The sequence below is a fragment of the Prionailurus bengalensis genome, chromosome B4 (genome assembly GCF_016509475.1).
Source record: "Prionailurus bengalensis isolate Pbe53 chromosome B4, Fcat_Pben_1.1_paternal_pri, whole genome shotgun sequence".
Classification (NCBI taxonomy): domain Eukaryota; kingdom Metazoa; phylum Chordata; class Mammalia; order Carnivora; family Felidae; genus Prionailurus; species Prionailurus bengalensis.
The window spans coordinates 42,973,865-43,001,485 of NC_057358.1; the positions used below are offsets into that span (position 1 = coordinate 42,973,865).

At 45.4% G+C, this 27,621-nt stretch overlaps 1 protein-coding gene across 4 annotated transcripts in view; it reads left to right on the forward strand.

Annotated features, from left to right (window-relative positions):
- Nucleotides 1-24,366: 24,366 nt before the first annotated feature.
- RIMKLB (ribosomal modification protein rimK like family member B) overlaps nucleotides 24,367-27,621 on the forward strand; it is a 70,825-nt gene continuing 67,570 nt past the window's right edge. For all 4 annotated transcript variants that reach the window (XM_043564504.1, XM_043564508.1, XM_043564506.1 and 1 more), the window contains exon 1: nucleotides 24,367-24,663. The gene's annotated coding sequence lies outside the window, so the exon portion shown is untranslated. The remainder of the gene's footprint in view (nucleotides 24,664-27,621) is intronic.

Genomic DNA, 27,621 nt, shown 5'->3' on the forward strand with positions numbered 1-27,621 from the left:
GTAGTGACATCTCATTGTGTTTAATTCACATTTCTGTAATGACACATGACGTGGAGAGTTTTTTCATATTTCTATTTAGCACCTGGTGTCTCCACTGATAGGGTGCATGGTCGGGTTTTTTGCCTATTTTTAAATCAGGTTCTTCATTTTCTTATTGTTGAATTTTAAGAGTTTATATACTTTGGATCACAGTCCTTTATCAGACACGCCTTCAACAAATACTTTCTCCCATCTGTGGCTTGTCTTCTTTGTCTCTTGATATTGTCTTCTGCTGCGCAAAAGATCGGGATTTTAATGAGGTCCAGCTTATTATTTCTTTCATGGATCATGACTTTGATGTCATATCTAAAAAAGTCATCTACATGCCCATAGTCATCTGTTATCTTCTAGGGGTTTCACAGTTTTGGGTTTTAGATCTATGATACATTTGAGTTTATTTTTGAGAAGGCTGTGAGCTCATATATATATATATATATATACACATTTTTTTATTTAATGTGGAGGTCCTACTGTTCCACATGATTTGTTGAAAAGACTGTCTTTGATCCATTGTATACCCTTTGCTCCTTTGCCAAAGATCAGCTGACCATATCTATGTGGGTCTATTTCTGAGCTCTCCCTTCTGTTTCTTTGATGTATTTGTCTATTCTTTTGCCAGTGCTGCACTGTCTTGATTACTGTAGCTTTATAGTTCATTTTAAAGTCAAGTGGTGTCGGTCTTCCAACTTTGTGTTTCTCTTTGGATAGTGTATGGGCTGTTTTGGGTCTCTTGTCTCTGCCTATAAACTTTAGACTCAGTTTGTCGATACCCACATAAAAACTTGCCGGGAGGGGCGCCTGGGTGGCGCAGTCGGTTAAGCGTCCGACTTCAGCCAGGTCACGATCTCGCGGTCCGTGAGTTCAAGCCCTGCGTCGGGCTCTGGGCTGATGGCTCAGAGCCTGGAGCCTGTTTCCGATTCTGTGTCTCCCTCTCTCTCTGCCCCTCCCCCGTTCATGCTCTGTCTCTCTCTGTCCCAAAAATAAATAAACGTTGAAAAAAAAAAAAAATTAAAAAAAAAAAAAACAAAAAAAAAACTTGCTGGGAGAGAATGCATTGAGTCTATATACCAAGTTGGAAAGAACTGACATCTTGATAATATTGAGTCTTCCTGCCCACAAACATAGAATATCACATCCATTTAGTTCTTTGATTTTTTTTTCAGACTTTTGTAATTTTTCCCCTGATATTTTGTCAGATTTATATAGAAGTATTTCATCTCGGGGCCCCTGGGTGGCTCAGTCGGTTAATCATCTGACTTCAGCTCAGGTCAAGATCTCATGGTCCGTGAGTTCGAGCCCCTCGTCGGGCTCTGTGCTGACAGCTCAGAGCCCGGAGCCTGCTTCGGATTCTGTGTCTCCCTCTCTCTCTCTGCTCCTCCCCCGTTCATGCTCTGTCTCTCTCTGTCTTGAAAATAAATAAACATTTAAAAAAAAAAAAAAGAAGTATTTCATCTCTCTGCCCCTCCCCTGCTCACGCTCTGTCTCTGTCTCAAAAATAAACATTAAAAGTTTTTTTTTATATACGTATTTCACCTTTTGGGGTGTTGTGACAGTCTAAGTACTATATGTATTTATTTATTTTATTTATTTTTATTTTTTTATTATATGAAATTTATTGTCAAATTAATTTCCATACAATGTAATATATGTATTTAGTCTCCCCGCCTCACCTATGGTTCCTAAAACCCTTGGAATCGATCAGCGTCTTTTTGTTTTTTATTAAAATTTTTTTTAACGTTTATTTATTTTTGACACAGGGAGAGACAGAGCATGAACGGGGGAGGGTCAGAGAGAGGGAGACACAGAATCTGAAACAGGCTCCGGGCTCTGAGCTGTCAGCACAGAGCCCGACCCGGGGCTTGAACTCACGGACCGCGAGATCATGACCTGAGCCGAAGTCGTCCGCTTAACCGACTGAGCCACCCAGGCGCCCCGATCAGCGTCTTTTTGTATGCTCATGAGATGCCTGGTGGTAGGGGACTGCCAGGATAGCCTCGGATCGGGTGCTGGTTGCCAGGGGAAGTAACCAGGCGATCGATCGGAGATCGGAGTGCTGGAACTAAGCAGCTACTCCCAGGTAATGAAACCTCCATACAAAACCTAAGCAAAGCCATTTGAAGAGCTTCTGTGTTAGCAAGCACAGTCAAGTGCTGAGCGGGCAGTGTGGCCTGAGGCGACACGGAAGCCATGTGCACCCACCTCATACCTTGCCCTGTGCATCCTACCATTTGGCTGCTCCGGAGCTGTGGCCTTTATAATAAATGGCTAATAGTGAGTAAAGCCCTTGCTTGAGTTCTGTGAGCCATTCTAGCCAAGTTATTGAAGGCAACGAGGGACCTGTGATTTACCTGTTAGACAGGAGTACGAGAGGCAGGAGTTTCGATTGATGTCTGAGATGGGAGTGGTCTTATGGATGGAACTGAGCCCCTGACTTGTAGGATCTGACACGACCTCCAGGGAGATCGGGTCAGAATTGAATTGAACTGTAGGGGGCCCAGCTGGTGTATGAGAATTCACGAAGGAGGGAAATCACCCCACCCAGTTGGTATCAGAAGTGTTGGGAGGAGAGGGGCGCCTGGGCGGCGCAGTCGGTTAAGCGTCCGACTTCAGCCAGGTCACGATCTCGCGGTCCGTGAGTTCGAGCCCCGCGTCGGGCTCTGGGCTGATGGCTCAGAGCCTGGAGCCTGTTTCCGATTCTGTGTCTCCCTCTCTCTCTGCCCCTCCCCCGTTCATGCTCTGTCTCTCTCTGTCCCAAAAATAAATAAAAAAATGTTGAAAAAAAAAGAAGTGTTGGGAGGAGAGAAGAAACAGAAGCTTTTCCGTTCAGGTGCTAATGTAAATGGTATTCTGGTTTCAATTTCAAATCCCACTTGTTCAGGGTACCTGGGTGGCACAGTCTGTTAAGCAGGCGATTCTCGATTTCAGCTCAGGTCATGATCTCACGGTTCATGAGTTCGAGCCCTGCGTCGGGATCCATGCTGACAGTGCAGAGCCTGCCTGGGATTCTCTCTGTCTCTCTCCCTCTCTCTGTTCCTCCCCTGCTTGTGCTCTCTCTCTCTCTCTCTCTCAAAATAAATAAGCCACAAAAGACTTTTTAATGAATAAATTAAAAACGATTGCATTTTTGTATTCTGCAAACTTGCTGTAGTCCCCCGTCAGTTTCAGGAGGGTTGTTTTTTTTTTTTTTTCCCCTGGCCATTTCTTTACGATTTTCTACGTAGATGACCACATCATCTACAAATAAAGACAGCTTTATTTCTTCCTTCTCAATCTGTTCACCTCGTCTTTCCTTTTTTTTAAAAAAAATTTTTTTTTTCAACGTTTATTTATTTTTGGGACAGAGAGAGACAGAGCATGAACGGGGAAGGGGCAGAGAGAGAGGGAGACACAGAATCGGAAACAGGCTCCAGGCTCTGAGCCATCAGCCCAGAGCCCGACGCGGGGCTCGAACTCACGGACCGCGAGATCGTGACCTGGCTGAAGTCGGACGCTTAACCGACTGCGCCACCCAGGCACCCCTCCTTTTTTTTTTTTTAAATTGCATTAGCTAGACTTCCATTGTGATGTTGAAAAGCAGGGACGAGATGAAATATCCTTGCCTTGTTCATGATCATAGTGAGAAACTGTCCAGTATATCACTATTAAGTATGATGTTAGTGATAGATTTCAACATGTCTGGCTTGCAGCAGGTCAGTGGGACCCCAGTGGGGATGGAGTAGTGTCCCCTCACCCAGGGATGCCAAGGAAGTCACTCATCCAGTGGGATGTCCCATTGCAAATTGCAGTAGATAATTCCTTTCTCGGGCACGATGAGGCTTGGTGTTCTCAGTAGTGTAGCACTTGATCCATGGTAAGAGTCACAATGATGGCCTTTTTTGGGGCACCTTCCATACCTTCACAGCATTGGGTGCCTTGGCAGAGGTCTCTAGTCTGGCATATGGGTCCACAAGGCTTACTGATTGATAATCCAAATGTGTTAAAGCTTAGGACAGAGATGCCTGACTGGTTCAGTTAGTAGAGCATGCCATTCTTGATCTTGGTATTGTGAGTTCAAACCCCAGGTTGAGTGTCGAGATCACTTGGAAAAAAAAAAAAAAAAGAATAGGACAGTACTTTAGTCCTCCCAGCCAAGGTTACAACCTGTTCCAATTTATTTATTTTCTTAAATATCTTTTAATTTTTTATTTAACTGTAACTGTCATACCATGTTCATTTTTTTAATGTTTATTTATTTCTGAGAGAGACAGTTAGAGAGAGAGAGAGAGAGAGAGAGAGTGTGAGTGGGGGGGGGCGGGGGCAGAGAGAGAGGGAGACACAGAATTGGAAGCAGGCTCCAGGCTCCGAGCCGTCAGCAGAGAGCCTGATGCGGGGCTCGAACTCACGAACCGCGAGATCATGACCTGACCTGAAGTCAGATGCTCAACCGATGGAGCCACCCCCCTGCCCCACCTGTTTGCAATTTAATCTGATATTTTCATACTCCATCTTTCATTTGTATGAACCCTGCTGTATGAACCTTGCTGCTTGTAGGATACAGTATCGATGGAACCTCCATTCAAATGTCATGATCTTTTGCCCCGTCGTAACGTGTCATACCCTTTACAATGTGACTCTCGATCACTGTCTGAGAAGAGTGTCCCTACACGGCCCTCCGCTTCCGTAATTCCCCTAATGGGGGCAGCCTGGTGTGTGTAAGCGACAAGGGGAAGCATGGGTTAGTTCTGATGCAGTGTCCACACAAACTAGGGCATATTTAAAACCCTCAATCAGAGTGAGGGGGCCCATATAATCAATTTGTCAATCCCTCACCATTTGGGAACACCAGTGGGTGGCCTCCGACCTTTGGGTGGTTGTCTTGAGCCGTATATACAACACAGGTGACATGCTGTTACTGCATTAACCAATCAATCAATATACCGTATCTCCTAAAGGGTCAGGTGCTAGGGCTCATACCCAAGCCAGGACATCTGCTTCCTTCCTGATGGCCAGGGGGATCAACGCCTTATGAGCCAGGACACGGAAGGCAGTAAAGACTGCCTCAGGCTTGTGCAGGCAAATAAGGATAGCCCTCCGCACTTGACCCCACCAAGCCTCACTCATGAATCATTTTACTCCGTGGCTGCTGGGGTTCATTCCTTCCTGAGAGGCTCCACCTGGAAGAGTGACGTGAACACTGCTAGGACCTCTTTCCCTTTAGGGGCATATCAAATGTTTGCCCCCTTCGAGAGCTTGGATCGACATCCTAGGGGCACTCTGCCCTTCTGCTGACTCTGCCACAGTATCTGACCCAGACCTTCCAAAAGTCGCAGGTACATCATATTCAAAGGGTAGCCCTGCTCGGGGGATGCCTCGAGATGTAATCTGCTTCCCCACTATTTTCGCCTTGTCAATGCAGCTTGCTGCTCTGGGTCCCAATCCCACCTATGCCCTTTCTTTACCAGGTGGCATAAGGGACGGACATACCAGGTGGGGAGTGAAATCCTCTGACCGACCGCCCATTCCTACAAAGGCTTGCACCGCCTTTACTTTCGGAGGCATGCATCTTGTAAAACACAGTTTCTGGGGCACCTGGGTGGCGCAGTCGGTTAAGCGTCCGACATCAGCCAGGTCACGATCTCGCGGTCCGTGAGTTCGAGCCCCGCGTCGGGCTCTGGGCTGATGGCTCAGAGCCTGGAGCCTGTTTCTGATTCTGTGTCTCCCTCTCTCTCTGCCCCTCGCCCGTTCATGCTCTGTCTCTCTCTGTCCCAAAAAATAAATAAACGTTGAAAAAAAAAATTTTTTTTTTAATAAAATTAAAAAAAATAATAAAAAAAAAAAAACACAGTTTCTATGACAACATGCATTCACCTAACTAAATGACACCCAAAACTTTATGGTAGAGCCTGGGCCTTGAATTTTCTGTGGATTCACCGCTCATCTTTGCCCTAGCAGATGGTACAGCAAAGCTTGAGGAATGTCCTCCAGCAGCGGCAAAGTCTTCACGTGTTAACAGTGTATCCTCAACGTCATGGTCCATTTTGCTAATGTCAGGAAGGAGTACAGGAACAATTTTTGGGGTACCATCCTACAACATATAGTGGGACTCTGCAGGTAGCTTTGGGAAGCATTTAAAAGGTACATTATGGGGGCCACTGGGTGTCTCAGTCGGTTAGGTGTCCAACTTTTGGTTTTGGCTTAGGTCGTGATCTTCAGGCTTTGTGGGTTTGAGCCCTGCGTCGGGCTCTGTGCTGGCAGCATGGGATTCTCTGTCTCTCTCCCTGTGTCTGTGCCCTTCCCTCACTCCTGCTGTCTCTGTCTCTGTCTAAATAAATAAATAAACTTTTTTTTTTTAAGGTGTATTATGGCACTGAATAACGCATGCAGTTGTTGAATCACTATATTGTATGCCTGAAATTGATATAACACTATTAACTATACTGGAATTAAAATAAACAAACAAGAAAAAAAAAAAGGTTCATTATGTCCTTCCCAAATGAAGGCAAATTGATACTAGTTATCAGAAACCTGTACTTGTCAAAGTCTCTTCCATGAATCTCCTTGAAGATGAAGCACATTTGCAAGAACACTTTTGTGTAAAAGAACACTTTTACTCCAAAGCATTGGAGTAAAACCATAACTATCTACAAATCACAAAAGATTTTAAAATGGCATGGTAGAAAAAGAAATGTTTTCGGGGCACCTGGGTGGCTCAGTCGGTTAAGCGTCCGACTTCTGCTCAGGTCATGATCTCACGTTTCATGAGTTCCAGCCCCGCATCAGGCTCTGTGCTGACAGCTCAGAGCCTGGAGCCTGCCTCGGATTCTGGGTTCTCCCTCTCTCTGCCCCTCCCCTGCTTGTGCTCTTTCTCTGTCTCTCAAAAAATGAATAAATGTTAAGAAAAATTGAAAAGAAAAAGAAAAAGAAATGTTTTCAAAAATAATAAACAAATAAAATAGCCATGGTTAAAGATTTGATAAGAGTTCATTATCATGCAATTAACAAGAGAATTTGGTTATTTCTGTGACATGCATTTAAAAATTATGACTTGTTACGGGACCTGGTCTGGATCACCCGGCAGAAGAACCAAGTGGCAGTCGGAGATCTTGGAAGGCAGGAGGTTTATTTCACACTGGTGGGCTCAGAGGAGGTCATTCTCCGGAGGTCTGAGTCCCAAGCATAAGCAGAGGGGACAATTTATAGTATGTTACTTCTGCATTCCACATTAACAGTAATTTGGCAGGCGGGACAAGAGGGTGGGAAGAAAAACCCAGAAGAGCGGGGGGAGTCATTGGGCAAGGACTGGAGTTCCCCTACCAGTCCTATCGGCCTTCTTTTGGGAGATTTTTCCCTATCAACTGATTGGATCGCCTGTGTGGCTCAGTCGGTTAAGTGTCCAGCTCTTGGTGTCAGCTCAGGTCATGATCTCACAGTTTGTGAGTTTGAGTCCCACATCAGGCTCTGTGTTGATAGGTTGGGGCCTGCTTGGGCAGTCTTTCCCTCTCTCTGCTCCTCCCCCACTTTCTCTCTCTCTCTCTAAAATAAAACAAAAAAAAATTTTTTTAATTGTGACTGATAACATGCCAACACATCAGATTTTTAGGAATTTTATATAAAAATACCTTAAAGTTTAGCATTTTTTTCCCATGCTTCAAGTATAATGTACCCAAAAAACTTACATAGTTGGGGCGCCAAGTTGGTTCAGTTGGTAGAGCCTATGACTCTTTATCTCAGGGTTGTGAATTCAAAGCCCCACATTTGGTGTAGAGATTGCTTAAAATAAAAATTGCACAGTTGTAAAAACCCTAGTTCTTTTAATAGAGAAGACTCCATTTTCTTAGGAAATCAAAGAGCTGCTAAATACAAACACAGAATCTTTGTTTTCTTGGCAGATTACATTAAAGTTTTATGTATTATATAAAGAAGAAGCTTTGTTTAGGGTTTATTAGATCAAAAATCTAAGAAAATGTCCTTTTAGGACGCTTGGCTGGCTCAGTTCGTGGACCATGACACTCTTGATCTCAGGGGCAGGAGTTCAAGCCTGATGTTGGGTGTAGACATTACTTTAAAAGTCCTTTTAACAGAGAGGAAATCAAATTCTAATTTTGTACCAGTGTACTTTTAATATCCCTTTTCAAATTAAAAAAGTTTTTTTTTAAATATGTATTTATTTTTGAGTGAGACACACACACACACACACACACACACACACAGAGCGGGGAGCAAGGGAGGGTCAGAGAGGGAGACAGAATCTGTAGCAGACTCCAGGACGCCGGGCTCCAACTCTCCAGCCATGAGATCATGACCTGAGCTGAAGTCATAAGCTTAACTGACCGAGCCATCCAGATGTCCCAAGCCTTGCCTCTTTCATAAATCCATTTTGGCAAATACCCTCCAGAGTTCCAAAAAAAAAAAAAAAAAAAAAAAAATCACATAGACACAACATACATCAACACAGATAAATTGTTAATTTTTTAAAATGTTTATTTATTTTTGAGACAGAGAGCACGAGAGGGGGAGGGGTAGAGAGACAGAGGGAGACACAGAATAAGAAGCAGGCTCCAGGCTCTGAGCTGTCAGCACCGAGGGGGGGCTTGAACTCAAAAATGGTGAGATCGTGACCTGAGCCAAAGTCAGACGCTCAACCGAATGAGCCACCCACGCGCCCCTAGACATACCACGAATTTAGTACTCTGAGGAACGCCCATGTGAAGACCTAGTAAGAAGGACGGTGGGGCTCAAACCCACACTGTGAGATCATGACCTGAGCCGAAGTCTGGCTGAGCCACTCAGGCGCCCCAACGCAGATGGCTTTTACTTCACTCACATGGCTAAAGCTTCTTAATGCTATTTGCTGCGATCTTCCGGAGGCCACAGGCTAGATTTGGGGCCAGGGAACTTATACAGCACTGTATCTCATTTTATTTAATAATTTATTTTTATAGCGCTGTATTTTACAAAGCTTCTTCCCCCCTCCTGTTTTGTCTTCAGTCTCTGTGTTTTGGTTATCTCCTGGGTGTTTACATTTCAAAGACATGATAAGATTTACAATTTCAAGAGACAGAGAAAGAATGTAAGTTTCTGCCCTAGGCATTTTCGAATAATTGCTACTTAAATTCTTTTTGTTTTAAGGGTTGACAGCCTGGGGCATTTCATCCCTTCCCCACCCCCACCCCCTCACTGCCACAGCATCTTCTGCAGCTGTCATCACTTTCCCAGGGATTCCACCTCTTAGCAACCCAACCAGGCCTTGTCAAAGGGCGCTCAGACCTTATTCTGTGCCCTCCTGGCCTTTGTAAATGGCACTAAGGTTACCAAATTATTACGCTGCCCTCCCACCTTGTCAGCCATGCCCGAAGCTAGCAGAGCAGTGGACAGCTTCGTGCCTTTCTCTCACCAGAACCCGTCTTCCAACTCTAACTCGAGCGGCAGCCTCTAGTTGGGTACTGGGGGGGGGGGGGGGGGGGACAGCTAAACGGCCTCCAGGAGGGGCCAGTCCATCGCAGCAGACTATATTCCCCCTCTTTGTTACAGCCTACGAGGCGGTTCCTTAAATAAGCACATCAAACCAGCCATTGTTTTCAGGGTGTCCTCGCACTCATGTGGCGATCTACAAACATCTAACATAGAAGCACCTCTCCCAATGACGCGGAAGTCAATGGCCGGTGTGGGATTTCCTACCCAGATGCGTCTTTCCCAAGGCGCATTTGTTTTGGTCTCCTGGCTGGTGCACCAATTGTTGGTTTAAAAATTGGTCCTGTAGGTAGTAGGCAGGGAGAAGCCGAAGAGGTAGTCCTTTCCAGATCAGTAAGTGGCAGGTTTTGTAAGCAAGAGAACATACTTCTTTTTTTTTTTTTTTTTAATTTTTTTTTTCAACGTTTATTTATTTTTGGGACAGAGAGAGACAGAGCATGAGCGGGGGAGGGGCAGAGAGAGAGGGGGACACAGAATTGGAAGCAGGCTCCAGGCTCTGAGCCATCAGCCCAGAGCCCGACGCGGGGCTCGAACTCACGGACCGCGAGATTGTGACCTGGCTGAAGTCGGACGCTTAACCGACTGCGCCACCCAGGCGCCCCGAGAGAACATACTTCTAAGGCTTGTCTGGGGTGGCCTCAGGAGGAGTAGATCTGTGCACCCATTTGCCAAATCTTAGATGTTTGTATAGAGGCCTTAACTGGGTTTAGTCACATCTACTGTCCAGATGGTCTTAACACATTTGGATCTCAAGGCTGTGTTCTTGGGGCAGCTTCTGGGAACAAGAGAAGGCAAGCAGAGTGCACATTACAAGGACAAGGTGAGGAAGAGGGCCCTCCAACTGTCCAGGTCCAGGTTGCCAGAAGTGAGCTCATTGGGTACCTACAGCTGGTAGCTCATTGATCCTAGGGGTTATCAGGTGCCTCCTTTGGTTTCCTCTTCTAACACTGTAACTATTAACAGATAAGGTGAAGCCTATTAAAATTTTTAAGAGTTTATTTTGTTTTATTTTTGTGAGGGAGAGGGCGCGAGTGAGCAAGGGGCAGAGAGGGTGGGGGGAGAGAGAGAGACAGAGAAGGGGAGCTCAAGCTCACCCAAAGCGAGGCTCAAACTCACGAACCATGAGAACCGTGAGAACCTGAGCCGAAGCCTGATGCTTAACTGACAGAGCCAGCCAGGTGCCCCAAGAGTTTATTTGAACAAAAGTTGATTCGAATTGGGACAGCACCAAACCGGAAGTGGTTAGGAGTACTCTACCCACAGAACCCCTAGGAGGGGCGCACCTGGGTGGCTCAGTCGGTTTAAGCCTCCAACTTCCGCCCAGGTCTGATCTCGCCGTTTGTGAGTTCGAGACCCGCATCGGACTCTGTGCTGCTGGTAGGTCAGAACCTGGAGCCCGCGTCAGCTTCTGCATCTCTCTTTTCTCTCTGTCTGACCCTCTCCCACTCACACTCTCTCTCTCAAAAATAAATAAATACTAAAAAAAGAAAGAAAGAAACTCTGGGAGAGAATTTTCTAGAGAAAAGGCAAAAAGCAAGGAAATTAATTGCTTAATCACTTAAAGTTTATTTGTTTCGGATCGGCTGTCCTTAGCTTTCAATTTTGTGATCTTAAGACATTTTGCAGGCTGATTTTGGTTTGCTTATGGAGAGCCTCAGTTCAATGACTCCCTTGTTTAGTGAATTTGACACATTTTATACAGATTTAGGAAGGGCTCCAGGGAAGCATTGTGAGAAAATGGGTGGTTATCAAACTTTAGCGCATCAAAAGTATTCAGTGCTCATGAAAGATGCTTGTGTTCCTTCTTTGGGGATTTCAATTTGGTATATATGTGGTGGGGGTAAGAATCTTCACTTAGCAACTCATGGAGGTCTTACTTACTAAACACAGGGTCTCTTGGGGCGCCTGGGTGGCTCAGTCTGTTAAGCATCTGATTCTAGATCTCAGCCCAGGTCTTGATCTCAGGGTCGTGAGCTCAAGTCCCACGTTGGGCTCCACACTGGGTGTGAAGCGTACTTAAATAAGTAAGTAAGCAAGTAAATAAATAAATGCAGTCCTTCTTACTTTATCCAAATATTTCTCAGACTCCAGTGTTTTCCGGAATCCTCTGAGGATATGACTGCTAGATAAGACATAGGATGGTCAAGTTAATTTGAATTTCAGATAGGTAGCAGATAAATCTTTAGTGCATCTCAAATAAGGCAATATTTGTGACATCTTAAAAAATTTTTTTTAGTGTTTAATTGAGAGAGAGAGAGAGAGTATGAGCGAGGGGAGGGACAGGGAGAAATGGAGACACAGAATCCCAAGAAGGATCTGGGCTCTGAGCTGTCAGCACAGTGCCCACCCAAAGCGGGGCTCCAACTCACGAGCTGTGAGATCATGACCTAAACCAAAGTCAGAAGCCCAACCGACTGAGCCACCCAGGTACCCCTATTTGTGACAAATCTCATCAATTGTTTTAACTGAAATGCAAATGTCCTTTTTCTCCAACCATCACCGAATATTTTCTTCCTTTTTTTTTTTTTTTATTTCTTTTTAATTTGAGAGAGAGCACACGAGTGAGGTAGAGGGGAGAGTGATAGGGGGGTGGGGAGAATCTCAAGCAGATTCCAGGCTCAGCATGGAGCCCAGCACAGGTCTCCATCCCACGACCTTGGGATCGTGACCTGAGCCAAAATCAAGAGTCAGGTGCTCAATGGACTGAGCCACCCAGGCATTTCCATCACTGAACACTTTCACATTGGTTGTTTGAATCTTCCTTGAGTCAGATACATGTGATGGCTGTCTCTTTTGTCTTTTTAGGAAATTTCAAAATATATAATCTCATGAGGAGATTCTCTTTATCACTGATTCCCTTTTTAACCTTTCCTAATCTCTCCTACCTCTAGGGTTACCTCTGTAATTTACTGGGTAACAAGAAGCTTGAGAAACTTAGAACTAATCTGCCGTACTTTTTTTTTTTTTTATTTTTTTTATTTTTTATTTTTTTTAAAACTAGAGGTCTTGCAAGCTGTCAGCCAACTTTTAACGTTTATTTATTTTTGGGACAGAGAGAGACAGAGCATGAATGGGGGAGGGGCAGAGAGAGAGGGAGACACAGAATTGGAAACAGGCTCCAGGCTCTGAGCCATCAGCCCAGAGCCTGACGCGGGGCTCGAACTCACGGACCGCGAGATCGTGACCTGGCTGAAGTCGGACGCTTAACCGACTGCGCCACCCAGGCGCCCCTAATCTGCCGTACTTTTTATCTTGTTTCTTTCTTTCTCCTTTTACTTTCCCACCTGCTCCATTTTCTCTCTCCTCCTCTGCTCTCCCGTTTCCTTCTTAAGTCTGTTTCTCTGCTTTTGTCCCAGTTGTCTTTCTTGAAATTTCTACCAGGGCTTTCCCTTTTCCACTTTGTTCCCTCTTTTCTGTTTTACTTGTCCTCTTTTTCTTTCCTTCCTGCCCTCTCCCCAAGGCTGCCATGTCAAAGTGAAGCTCAGTAGGGTGTAAAAAAAAAAAAAAAAAAAAAAAAAAAATTAAGCTTAGTAGAAACAAGTCAGGGCACTAGGAAACCAGTCTGCAGTGTCGTTCCAGAAGGAGATTCTGTTCTGCCAGTCCCTTTGCTGGAGCAAGTTCTCAGTCAGGAGAAAGGAGGGCTTCAAGAAACAATTGCTTTGCCTGAGGATCTGATGGGAGGGTGATGGATAGCACTGCAGTTACGACTTGGAGAACTGCAGGAAAAGGAGGGGAACCACTGCCCGGCAGCGTGAGGGGAGGGGGTGGCTGGGGAGAAAGAGCCAGTCAGGAAGAGCTTATGAAAGGGGAGGAGAATGTACTGGCTGCGTATGCCGCGTGCAAAAGACCTTTCTGCAGATATTGTGTCTTTGTGAGCTGACTGCAGAGGCCATGTGCATGCCGAATGTATGTGAATGTATGTGTTGCTGATTTCAGATCATGGGTCTGTGTGAACTGCTGACTGCAAGAAACGGGGATGTGTTGTTGAAAGGATTTTGCAGTCGGAGTGCTTGTTTGTGGTTCTGTGGTATGTGTGGCTGACTTTTTGCCAAACGCACCGTTCTGATTCCAGCTCTGGAAGTTTAGTGGAAGTCTGGCTTACTAAGCCAAAGACACAACAAAGTTAGAAGGAAATTTGGGGGCAACAGGAGATGGACATGAAGAGAGCAGCAAGAGAAAAGAAAAAAGGAGATTTGAAGAAAAGGCAGAATGACAAAGCAGAAGATTGAACAATAGAAATTCCCTCCTTAGAAAAGACAGAACTTTGATAGGAGGGAGGAAAGAAAAGTAACATTCTTCCAGGTATAGGCATTATGTATCCCTAATTCTTCCTGTACCTTGGTGAGATAGTTCCTAGTTTTTCTCTTGTTTCTTTCTAGACGCGGTGTATCATGACATGTATGTTACAGGTATATTTTGGCTATACCAGGGGCTATTTTAAAACTTAACAGTTAAGCAAACGGGAGCATTAACAGTTCTTAAAAGAGAAAAAAGAGGGTTTGTTTTGTTCTTGCTGTTAGATAGGAAAGCTATTGGACGTAATGGAAGGACATTCAGTCTTGATCAGAGATTAATTGAACAGGATTAGAGAATTACCGTTGTGGTCATTAGAATAATAATGTGAAGTGCATGACACATTCCAAAAGCAGGGGTGTTGAAACACTCTATTGCCTCATTCCAAAGACGGTTATTGTTATTAATACAGTTGTTAACAAAATTTAATCAGGGCGTACACCTGGAATGAAATATTTAAGTTAGGCTTAAGAACTTCTAGATCTAGGCAGATAAACACAGATGCATCCTAACTTTGAACTTGGATGTGGACTGGGAGGGAAGTTTCAGTTGGGAGCATCCCAGTTTTGCTTTGTTGCCAAAACACTACATATTTTTGATGATTTCAGACTGCAGCCACTGTAATGTCTTTCTCAGCTCTTTACTCTCGTCATTCTTTAAACCTAAGTAGTTGGAAATTATTATAATTACATTTCCAATGCTACTTTTGCTCTGTTCATTAATGTCTTTTGTTTCCTTCAGCCATCTTATCCTCCTTTTCTTTCTACTAGTTGTTTTTTCCAATCTGCCTCTCTCCTTCGTTATTTCCTCCTCTCCATCATGTTTCCCTGGATTCGATTAAAATTCTCCTTCACTTCTTTCCTCACCTGTCTCTCCTTTGTCAAAATAATTATTTTTCAGGCTCGTCTTTCTCCTCATTCCTTTCTCTGGTGTCTTTGTCTCCAGCAGAGGGGGTCTGATGGTGATGGGAGGTAGGGATGAGGCCTGGGAGAAGGCAGGCTGGGAGGGGGAGGAGGAAGTGGTGTTTCAGCTGTTTCTGCCATCAGCCTATGAAAGGCCGATTTAAGCTCGCCTCTGTAAATTCCTCGCCTCCCACCCCACAGCCTTCCCCTTCAAAGAGTCTCTCTACTTTCCCACCTTAAATTCCACCTCCCTTTCTCCCCACCACATTTCTCGGGTGACATCACTTTCTGCCAGCTGTGACTGCCAGGGACACTGACCTACTTTTGCCCTCTCTGTTAGGCCCTAAACCCTGGTTTCTCTGCTAAACTCTGGATTTCTGCTAACCACTTTTTGCCCCTGTGTGTCACTTGATCCTTTTTTTAAACCTCAAAACATTTCATGGTCTCCTATGAGGCTGTAGTTTTTAGTATTTAAACTTTGAGAAAAGCATAATTATGAAAAAGCTTCTATGACTTCAGGAAATTCGCTTATGATTTATATGGATGAGTGCTTTGTTAATCGAAACGTAATCTCTCCATGGTTGAAGAATGACATGTATTAGTCATTTTTGAAGAATCTTTATAGGTATGCTTGGCTAATGGATTCTTTTGTGCCAAATTCTTTGTTGTTGTTTTTTTTTAAGAGGGAGATGAGGGGGCAAGTGAGTGAAGGGCAGAGAGAGAGAGAAACCTATGAGGGGTTGGAGGAGAGAGAGAGAGAGAGAGAGAGAGAGAGTGTTTCTCTTTTCTAGTGGGGCTCACCCGAAGTGGGACTTGAACTCACAACCTGTGAGATCATGATCTGAGCCAAAGTCCAATGTTACTGAGCCACACAGCAGGTGCCCTGTGACAAATTCTAATATATGTATTTACAAATGTTTTGCATATGACATTGGAGACATAAGCAAAAGTAGCAGACATTGATCTATAAATAAACCTTTAATACGGTTGTCCCTGCATATCCACAGGGGATACATTCCAAGACTCCCAGTGGATGCCTGAAACCACAGATAATATTGAGGCCTATATATAAATTGTGTTTTTTCCTATACATACACACCCATGATAGCATTTAATTTGCAAACTATGCACAGTAAGAGAGAGACAACTAATAATAAAATATGCCAATTACAACAATATACTGTAGTAAAAATTATATGAATATGGTCTCTCTGGCTCAGTTGGTTGAGCGTCCGACTTTGGCTCGGGTCATGATCTTGCAGTCTGTGGGTTCAAGCCCCGCACAGGGCTCTGTGCTGACCGCTCAGAGCCTGGGGTCTGCTTTGGATTCTGTATCTCCTTCTCTCTGTGCCCCTCCCCCACTCATACTGTATTAAGAAGTAGGGAGAAACTGCAGAAAAAACACATTTTTATAGCTTTTGGAGGGGCTAGAGTAAATGATCAGGAACATGTACTTTGATGATGCTTGGATTGAAATTCTGGTTCTGCCACTTGCTAGCTGTGTGAGTTTGGACAAGTTACTCAGCCTCTCTGTGCCTCAGTTTGCTCATTTGTAAAAAAAAAAAGATCCTGAGGTCCAGTAGGGTTATTATGAGGATTACACTGTTTAATATACATATAAAGGTTCTGAGAACATTGCATGTTCTAAGCTATTTTAGGTTTATTATGAGACTAGGGACAGATATATAACTATGTATGTTTCAAGTATTTTTGTGGTAATTTTCTCTTGCGTACATTTTCATTCACCATTTCTGTACTCAGCAAGTCAGTATTATAGATCTTCTATCTTAGTCTAAGTTGTCTACTCCGGCTGTCCACAGAAGTTCTGGGACCCGAGCAAGAGGGATCGAAACCTGTGTATTAGAGATTTGTCTGGTGATTCCATTGTGTCACTCAGTATAGATTTCTCCTTTTCCTTTTTTCTTTCGCTTACTTTCTTTTCTGACTTTATTATGCTGTTATGAGAAAACTTAAATTGAAAAGCACTTAGGGAAAAAAGCAAGGAGTTTGGGAATTCAGGTGGAGTTGATGGAAGCAAGGTTACGTAAAAGCAAAGATGAGTTAAAAAAAAAAATAACTCGGGGCGCCTGGGTGGCTCAGTCGGTTAAGCGTCCAACTTCGGCTCAGGTCATGATCTCACGGTCCGTGAATTCGAGCCCCGCGTCGGGCTCTCTGCTGACAGCTCAGAGCCTGGAGCCTGTTTCAGATTCTGTGTCTCCCTCTCTCTGACCCTCCCCCATTCATGCTCTGTCTCTCTCTGTCTCAAAAATAAATAAACATTAAAAAAAAAAATTAAGGGGCGCCTGGGTGGCTCAGTCGGTTAAACGTCCAACTTCAGCTCAGGTCACGATCTCGCGGTCCGTGAGTTTGAGCCCCGCGTCAGGCTCTGGGCTGATGGCTCAGAGCCTGGAGCCTGCTTCCCATTCTGTGTCCCCCTCTCTCTCTGCCCCTCCCTTGTTCATGCTCTGTCTCTCTCTGTCTCAAAAATAAATACATGTAAAAAAAAAAAAACAAAAATAAACATTTTAAAAAAATTAAAAAAAAAAATAACTCAGTGATCAATGCAGGTTTGAAAAGCCAGGAGAGCAAAAGTGATTTAAAAAGGAAATGAGGAGCACCCGGGTGGCTTAGTCGGTTAAGTGTCCAATTCTTGATTTTGAGTCAGGTGTTGATCTCACGGTTTGTGGGTTCAAGCCCTGCTTTGGGCTCTGTGCTAACAGCATGGAGCCTGCTTGGGATTCTCCCTCTCCCTGTCTCTCTGCCCTGCCCATGCACACTTCCGCAAGGGCTTGGTCTCTCTCAAAAGTAAACTCTAAAAATATGAAAGAAAAAGAAGAAAGAGGGGCACCTGGGTGGCTCAGTCGGTTAAGCGGCCGACTTCGGCTCAGGTCATGATCTCACGGTCCGTGAGTTCGAACCCCGCAATGTGCTCTGTGCTGATAGCTCGGAGCCTGTTTCAGATTGTGCATCTCCCTCTCTCTGACCCTCCCCCGTTCATGCTCTGTCTCTCTCTGTCTCAAAAGTAAATAAACGTTAAAAAAAATTAAAAAAAGGAAAAGAAGAAAGAAAAAGAAATGAATATGGCAGGTAACCATTGGGACAGAATAGATAGAAATTGCTCTGCTTTGCACTGAGGATAACTACAAGAACTTAGACTCATGAACAGGGCTCCAGAGTCTAACTTTGTCTTTTTATTAAAGTTTTTAAAAATGTTATTTATTTGAGAGAGATTGCAAGAGGGGGAGAGCGGCAGATGGCGAGAGAGTCTTAAGCAGGTTCCATGTTCAGTGCAGAGCCTGACATGGTGCTTGACCCCACGACCCTGACATCATGACCTGAGCTGAAACCAAGAGCCAGACGCTCAATTAATTAACTGAGCCACCCAGGTGCCCCAGTATAACTTTTTCAATACTAGGTTGTTAGGATGCTTTTAGACTTTTTACTCAATATGTAAATGTTTAATAATAATTCAAGGTGCTGCTGGTGACATAAATTGTGACAGATCCACAGAGCTCTTGTGTGGCATTGGTCTGGTTGAAATGTTTACTAATTCATCATGTTTCCCTGAACCAAGGGAGGGTGGTTCTTGTTTTACTTTTTCCCTTATTACCTGATGTTTCCTCGATTTTGTAGAAAAGAACACACTGCCTTTCACATTTACTTTTCCCTTTATTCTTACCAGATTGATACGCTTTTTTAAAAAAAAATTCTTGTTTTTGTTAGTTTTAAGTTTATGATTTTTAGGACAGAGAGTGAGAGCAGGGGAGGGGCAAAGAGAGAGAAGGAGACACAGAATCTGAAGCAGGCTCCAGGCTCTGAGCTGTCAGCACAGAGCCCGACGTGGGGCTCGAACCCATAAACCATGAGATAATGACCTGAGCTGAAGTTGGACCGTTACTGGACTGAGCCACGCAGGTGCCCTCAAAATTTCCTTTTTTTTTTAGTTTTAAGTAATCTCTACATCTAATGCGGGGCTCGAACTCACAGCCCTGAGAGCCAGCCAGGCACCACCCACATTAACATACTTTTTTTTTTTTAAGTTAGGTATTTATTTGAGAGAAAGTGTGAGTGGGGGAGGGACAGAAAGCCAGGGAGAGCGAGAATTTCAAGCAGGCTCTGCACCATGCCGGGCTCGATGCCTGGCTTGAACTCATGAAATGTGAGATCATGACCTGAGCTGAATTTGGATTCTTAACCGACTGAGCCATCCTGGTGCCCTCAGATTGATATACTTTTAAGATATTCCAGTGAACATGGGGTACCTGGGTGGAGTCGGTTGGGTGTCTGACTTCAGCTCAGGTCATGATCTCACAGCTAGTGAGTTCGAGCATTGCCCCGGGCTCTGTGCTGACAGCTCAGAGCCTGGAGCCTGCATCGGATTCTTTGTCTCCCTCCTTCCCTCTCTCTCTCTACCCTCCTCCGCTTATGCTCTGTCTCTCTCAAAAATAAATAAACATTAAAAAAATTTTTTTAAAGATATTCCAGGGGCGCCTGGGTGGCTCAGTCAGTTGAGCGTCTGACTTCAGCTCAGGTCATGATCTCATGGTCTGTGAGTTCGAGCCCCACGTCGGGCTCTGTGCTGACAGCTCGGAGCCCGGAGCCTGTTTCAGAGGCTTTCAGAGGCCTTAAGGCTTTATGGCATCTGGCTGACTCAGTGGGTGGAGGGTGTGACCCTTGATCTCGGGGTTGTGAGGTTGAACCCAACGTTGGATGTGGAGGTTAAAAATGTGGAAGGTTTTATTTTTAAAAAATCGTTTAATGTTTATTTTTTTTCTGAGAGAGAGACACAGAGTGCCAGCGGGGAGGGCAGAGAGAAAGGGAGACACAGACTCCGAAGCAGGCTCCAGGCTCTGAGCTGTCAGCACAGAGCCCCTCGCGGGGCTCAAACTCGCAGACAGGGAGATCATGACTTGAGCCGAAGTGGACATCCAACCAACTGAGCCACCCTTTAAAAGGCGCCCTTTTAAATAAAGGATATTTTACAAATGATTTTTCTCTAAGACATTATTCTCAAAGTCTCATGGGTCTAAGAATTATTTGGGATGTGAATTCAAAATGCAGACTCAGGGGTGATTGTCTACGCTTTGAGTTTGGCTCAAAAATACAGATATCCAGGCTGATTCAGAAGGTCAGACGTGAGGGCCAAGGAGTCTGCAATGTGAACATGCATTCCAAGTTATTCCTGAGTGGTAGAGAAAATGAAATATTCCAAACAGCCAGATACATTTAAGGAGGGGGAACCCTCCATTACTTCTCGAAGTCTTATTTTTCTTTACACCCTTTCCTCCTGATTGAGCCAAGGTACGGTCTTCACTCCTTTCCCCCCACCTCCCATCCTCCTTTGTGTCTGGCATTGACATTTTCTTCGCGTAGTTGGAGAGGCGCTCAGTTTAATGTGTAGAAATGGAGTGGCGGAAAGGGAGGAGGGATGTGGGTGGGGAAAGGCTAGATCAGTATTTAGCTATTCTAACTGTGGAGACTGTTGTTGTCGGGCTGGTTCTAGCCGGCTGGTTCAGGGAGAGGAAGCCGTGGGGACAGCTAGAGCCTGGGCAGCTGCCCCTGCAGTTCCGTATTTGCTAGTGTAGCTCCTGATGTGACACAGACTACCCTTTTCTCCACCCACATGAATTTTACAGGAATCCCATCAGATATGCTGTGAGGACTACTATTTTAAGTACTGATAACAGTCCTGGATTCATTCCTGTTTACAATTCTCCTGTTTGCTACTCGGAGGACTTTAATTTCAATCCAATCCCAGCTTGTTTTCTTGTCTCGACCCAGGAAGGAAAGATTTGCGCCAGATGGCGTCTATGCGGGACTTAGAGATTTTTGCTTGATGTGCATTCTAGAGAATATGTAAGTAATGTTTTTCTGGATGGTGGAGATAGACACCAAAGCAACACAAGTGGCATCAGAGACAGGGAATTAGTGGCACCTGGACAACTTTGTTAGGGGAGATTTTGTTTTCATCACCTCCTCGCATTTTATGTGCCTTCCCCCTAGTATCTTCATATTGTCCACCAAGAACTTTTATAAGTGCTTCTTGCTGGGTACCTGGGTGGCTCGGTCAGTTGAGCATCCCGCTTTGGCTCAGGTCACAACTTTGGTCTGCAAGTTTGACATTGAGTTCGAGCCCAGCACGAGGCTGTCTGTTGTCAGCTCGGAACCCACTTCTGATCCTCTGTCCCCCTCTCTTTCTGCCCCTCCCCCCGCTCATGCTCTCTTTCTCAAAAATAAAAATAAATATTTTAAAAAAGTGCTTCTTGCTGCAAATCTCGCTATCACATTCTAACCAGCTAATCCATTGATTCATTGAAATGTGTCTAGATAATGTGTACTGTCATATATAGTTAATTCTAATATCTCTGTTGTCTAAACCTTGGTTCAGCTTAGCCGTGTGTTAGAATTCCCCGGAGAGCCTTAAAAAATATTGGTGCCTGGATCCCAGTAACAGTTTGTACTAGGTCACATAGCTAAACATTGCATAACTTCTCTTTGATATTTGACTATTTTGGTATAGCCTACACACACACACACACACACACACACACACACACACACACACGTATATAAACATTTTATTTTTAAATACACTCTACACCCAACATGGGGCTCAAACTAACAACCCTGAGATTCAGAGTCACTTGGTCTACTCACTGAGCCAGCCAGCCAGCTGCCCCAATAACCAATATTTTCTGAGGACTTACTATGTAGTAGATCATATTTGAGTTACCTCAATCTCTATTTTGTGGATGAGATAGCTGAGGCTTACAGAGGTTAAGCACCAATCACATGCCACTAGGAAATACAGCTAAGATTTTAAATCAGATTTACCTGACTCCAGAGATGCTAGGTTGCTTATTATGTCTTCTCAAGGGATTCAACTGAACCCAGAGCATACTGAAGAATATTAATTTAATGGTTAAAAATGAGTGGTGCATGATTAAACCTAGATAAGCTTTAAGTAGTACTTAAAGTACTTTTTTTTAAAGTTTATTTTGAGAGTGAGAGTGGGAGGGGCAGAGAGAGATGGAGAGAGAGAGACAATCCCAAGCAGACTCTACACAGACAGCATTGAAACTGACATGGGGCTCGAACTCACAAACTGTGAGATCATGACCTGAGCCGAAACCAAGACTCAGATATTTAACTGGCCCAGCCACCCAGGTGCTCCAAAATACTTTGTTTTGTAAGGTAAACACTACCCACAACGTAAGGGTCAAGCTTAGGTCCCCAAGATCACATGCTCTATTGACTGAGCCAGCCAGGTGCCCCCAAATACTTTCAAGAATATATTGTTACCCAAAGGAGATGTGAGTCCATACCTGTCTAAATAACAACCATAAAAGCACAAAGATTATGACTGAGTCCAAGAATCTGAACCTTTCTGGACCTTGCTTTCCATTATGGAAATGCTAAAAATAATTTAAATAAAGTGAATTTGATCATTTATGTAAATATTATATACTGACAATTTAAGCCATATCCTTGGCTTTGCATTTAAGAATATACTTCTGTCTTTTGTTTGTTTCTGACTACCTTAAGTGGAAACCAAAATGTTGTATACATTATGAATTTCTTTGGATGTGTCTGGCGTATAATGACAGTGCATGAAATACATAGCATTGTTTTGTTTTGTTTTTTTAAGTGGCCAGTGAATTACTAGTCTAATATTCCCTACCCACAGTTTCAGCAATACATCCTTTCCCTGCGTGCTGCATGGTTACCTTGAATTAGGTTTCTTAACAGTAGGACGGAAGACTAGGATAGGTAGTACTGATAATCGGTGGGGCCAGTCGTGCAATCTTTTCCCTCTGTCAATCACCCTGTGTATCCTTTGCCAGATTCTCATTGTGTTAGCATCTCTGTGATCAAGGTTCTCTTAATGCTTCTCTTCTTTGTCTTTAGGTTGAATATACTTCGCTTCAGGAGACTGAATATCAGGGTGGAAATAAAGAGCAACATCTTACTCCCCCCTCCCCTTTTTTTGAAGGTAGTAATAGCACATTTATTCCTGTAAACGTGTCCTCCGTGAGAACTGTTCCCTCCTAGGTTACTCTCAGTGGCAAAACAGCAGCAAACACAATAGCACTTGCTTTGTGCCAGGCGTTAAGTCTTATCAGCTAATTCACTCCTTATACCAACTCAATGAAGTAACTATTTTTGTATATTCTACAAAATACTTTTATAGTTAACTTTTGCAGTCGGGCAGATTAAGATAGGGAAGTTAGGGTACTTCAGAAGATTTAAGTAAGGGGAACTAGAACTCTGAGCGAGTCCGGAAGTTACCACCCTATGTTTTGCTATATCTCTTAAAGGACTAAGTGAATGAAATCAGCAAAAAAGGCAGACCAAAATGGTTGGGAAAGGATTGCTGAAAAGAATTTGTTGACTTAGGCGACTCAGAATGGAATGTGATTCGTAAGAAGGCAAACTGGTTAGTTAGGACATCATTGTATCCCTCATGTGGGATCTCTAGGGGTAACAAATGACTATGGTTATTTTGGAAATGAATCTGCCAGGTACAGTCGCACGGTGATCTGTTACCTTTCGTTTCATTCTTTATGATCTAGAAAAATTAACACAGGAGTAAACGTAGCTGAACATATTCAGATTCATTCTCACAGCAACCTTGGAATATATTCTTAGCTTTTCATAACAAAGGCTTGGGGGGAAGTTATGAAACTCATTTGCCCCAAGGTTCATACTGGTTTCCAAGTAGCAGAGCGGGCTGTACCACACTGCCCCGCCTATATGTTTAAACCTGCATAAAGCCCTGAGCATGTATGATGTACTGTAGTTTACAAATTTGCCTTACAACGTACAGAGGCAACGTCTTCATTCCGTACACGCATAAGGACCTTATAGGTATTGATCTTTGTTCCCAATCTTTGCCTGTGGGAGGGGAGAGACCACGGCTTGCGGGGACACCAGGCGGAGGGCGCCGGAAAGGCTGCGCGGGAGGTGGGCTGGGCTGGGCAGGGCAGGAGACAGAGGCGTGGACACGCACAACCACACAGTCCCCCAAGAGGCTTGGTGGTTGGTGGGCTGGCGTCAGGGTTCAAAGTGTGCATGAATGGGGCCAGAGGAGGGAATGTGAGGGCAGGGAGGGTGTACAACGGAAGGAATCAATCTCGCGGTTTCGAGGTGGGAACAAACCTCGTCTCTCCCCCCCCCCCCCCCCCCCCCGCGTTTCCCTTCCTTAGTAAGGACGGTTTGGGGGCGGGTGGGGAAAGCGCGTCCTCGAAGCGCTCTCGCGCTCCCATTTCCCTCTCGGCACTCGCGCTCCATCGCCCCTCTACCACCCGAGAGGCTGACGATGGCTGCGAGTGGGGACGCGGAGCCTGGAGGGCGGGTCTCGACGCAGGTGTTGGATTGATCCGCTAGGCCGGGCTCGGCTGGCTGGCTGGCTGGCTGGCTGGCTGGCCCGGCCCCTCGCCCCCCGCCCGCCGCGCCGCCGCGCCTGGGGGGCGGGGCCGGGGCGCGCGAGGGTCGTCTGCACGCGGGCGGGCGGCGCGCGGCGCCTCGGTCTGGGGGAGCGCGGGGCGGTCTCCGCCGGCGTCGCGCGCGCTGTGTGTGAGCGGGGTTGCGCGCGCGCGCGCGCGCACTACAGGCGAGTGAGGGAGCGAGGAGCGGCCGGGTGTGAGAGTGTGTTTGGGGGTGGGGGCGAGTGTGTGTGTGTGTGTGTGGGAGTGTGTGTGGGAGTGCGTGTGGGAGTGCGTGGGAGTGGGAGTGGGGGTGAGGGACAGCCAGACCGACCGCGAGGCTGTGAGAAAGTGGGCGAGTGTGCGAGGGTGCCCGGCCTGGCTGCGGGAGCCGCGGTGGCGGAGGAGAAAGGAGGCGGCTCCCGGCATCCCGACCCCCTCCCCCTCCTCTCCTTCTCGGACTTCCAGCCAGCCTGCCCGGCAGCCCGCGGTTCCCTCGGAGGCCCCAGCCCGGCTCCGCTGGCCGAGAGCGAGGGAGGAGCCGCCGGAGCCAGGTGAGCGGTGCGATCGCTTCCCTCCCCCGGTGTAGTGGCGTGAGGCGGCGGCGCGCCCGCCGCCGCCGCCCCCCCCCAGCCCCTCCCCCAAATGGGCGACTGCGGCCTTAGGGACTCGGCGACGAGCAGGGGCTCGGCCGGGCGGGGCGCGCCGGGGGCCGGGGGGCTAGTGAAGCCCGGGGGGGGGGTCGCCCCGCCGCGGGGGGGCGGTGGGGAGCCCCGGCCCGGTCGGCGTGCTGGGAGGGGGCCGAGGTCGCCGGGTGCGTGTGACGGGTGAGAACTGCCGGGGGCAGGCGGCGTCCTCGGGCGTGAAGTGTGCTTCCCCCTGTTTGTGAGGGGGGTGTGGTAACCCTGGGAGTGCTCGTTGGAGTAGAACACGCGTTGTGCCAACCTGTCCTCCAGCGTGTGGTGATCGCTCCTGCCCCCGCTTCCATCAGACACATTCCTGTGGTGTGGCCGAGGGAGGAGGATGTGGTGTTCGTCCTGCACTTAGTATGGTTTAAATCCCATGGTTTCCTCCTTACGTGTGAAATTTTAGAGAGTGTGACAGTCCTACCTCCTTTGCCTTTGGCAGAGCTCTGAGTAAGAATGGGGTGACAAATAACTGCTTGGCTCGTTCGATTTTTCTTTTTTTTAAGGCATTTGACCATGATGCGAATCTTGCCCCCCTCCCTTTAAAAAAAAACAAACCCAAACTAGTTAGATAATAACTTCACATTTGCCTTACTAATGTGTCCTTATCTCAGATGGCAGATTTGTAATCCCAGTATTTTACCCCACTTGTAGGTGTGAATAGAGAGGGGGCGGTAATTGCATTCTATGAGTGAGGTTGTTAGGCTACCCGTGTTGACTGTAACTTCCGATGTGCATTCTTTTGGCGTGCTGTTATTTTCCCATTAATTACATAAATTGTTCTCACATCTTTGGGGAGTTGGATTAAATTCTAAACCTGAACGGAAAGTACGTGAGGCAGCCTAATATGGAAGACACTCTTTTTTTGTGGGCCTGGTGTTTATTGTATGTACCGAAGTTCTTAATTATTAAATGTAACCTTTTTAAAAAAATTTTTTTTTCAACGTTTTTTATTTATTTTTGGGACAGAGAGAGACAGAGCATGAACGGGGGAGGGGCAGAGAGAGAGAGAGGGAGACACAGAATCTGAAACAGGCTCCAGGCTCCGAGCCATCAGCCCAGAGCCCCACGCGGGGCTCGAACTCACGGACCGCGAGATGGTGACCTGGCTGAAGTCGGACGCTTAACCGACTGCGCCACCCAGGCGCCCCAAATGTAACCTTTTAAAATTTAAATGCTATGTAAATTTCGTTAGGTCTTTAACACCATTGGGCAGTTGAAAGGTCATTTTTTTTTTTTCCTGTTTCTTACAAAGAATTCACTGTCAGAATACTATAAGATATTCATTTGGAATGAAACACTCTGAAATTCCAGTCATGGAGATTGAACATTTATTTTCGAACTTCTAGAATGACCACCTCTAATTTTCAAAAATGACAGTCATAGTTAAATTTCTCTTCTAATGGTTGCTGTGTGTTATTTGGTCAGTATGTCAAAGGGGAGGAGGCCTATTTTTCTTTGGAGGTGATCTTTTGTTTATTCCTTTCTATCTTGGTTAGTGCAATGACTTTCCTTCTTTCATGTCAAAGATTTGGTTGTTAGTTTGGCAAGATGGCTGTTGATGTTTTCATCTTTCTCTGTCTCCTTTTTTTTCCTCTTGTTTTCTCTTGCCCCCACCAGGTGCCAGAGTCTGCTTGTTGGGGAGGGGGGGCACTCTGATGCTGACAACGGGGAGCCAAGAACATCAAATCCAGTCACTAGAATCCCCCACTCATTAAAGGTCCATTTTTCTGTTCCCTCCTTTCCCCCTGCAGGGGGGAAGGAGTTGTATGACTAACCTTTAGACTTTGGGCTACCAGCTAAAATTCCACTTAGTTGCTGGTGGATAGCTTTTAATTTTTTTTCATTTTCTTAGATTCATTGAGTGGCAACCAGAAATTTCCCTTTTTTTTTCTTTTCCTTCTCATTCAGTTCCTTTTCCCTCTCCACAAGGAAATCACAAGCAATGTTTTATAAATCCCCTACCCCTTCTTAGCTGTATTATGAAGGCATACACTAAAGAGAACATGTTTTTACATAGGACCAATGAATGCCAGCCAGACTTCAGGCATTAGTGTGTTGGGGTACAGGATGAACCATGGCTAAAAAAAAATACCTCCCAATTCTTGTTTTCCTCAGTTTGTATCCACCTGGGATTACTGGGGTAAATCACTAGATTGATTTCTCAAAACTTCTCCCCTGTCTATGACCTGAAAGAACATAACACTGGAAGGATTTGGGGGAAGGGGAAAGAACAGGGCCAGTTGATGCACAGTTTGAGAAGTAGCTTTTATCATCTTCCTCTGGGGAGCGGGCATAGAGACTTAAACTGCATGAAAGTGGGTGGAGGAACGTAGGAACAACACGACAAGAGTGACAGAAAACCAAACACAAGTAAGGAAGGGGGAGTTTGTATGTTGCTTACACCGTTTTGGGGGTTACTTAGTGCTGTGGATTTGTAGAGAGTTTATGGCAGGTTAGGTTACAGAGTAATCTCTGCAAGTGGGATTAAGTCATAGGCATATGGGGAAAGAGCTTTGAAATTATAATCTAATGTTATTTTAATGTCTGGGCATAGATTGTGATAGGAAGAATAAAAATATGTTAATGTTAACTGTACTGGCATACACAGTTGTTTCAAGAGAGGTCGAGTAGGAGAGATTAGGTACAGATATTGGGGAAACTGTCTTTCATTATTTGGGAGTCTTCCTTTTCGTCGTATTAGGGGCTGTTAAGAAATAATAACATACTACCCCCCAAAATATCTGTACATAATGTGTTTTAGATTTGTGCACAATATGTGCCTATGTACATATTAGATTTGCAGAAAAGGACTGACTTTCTGAC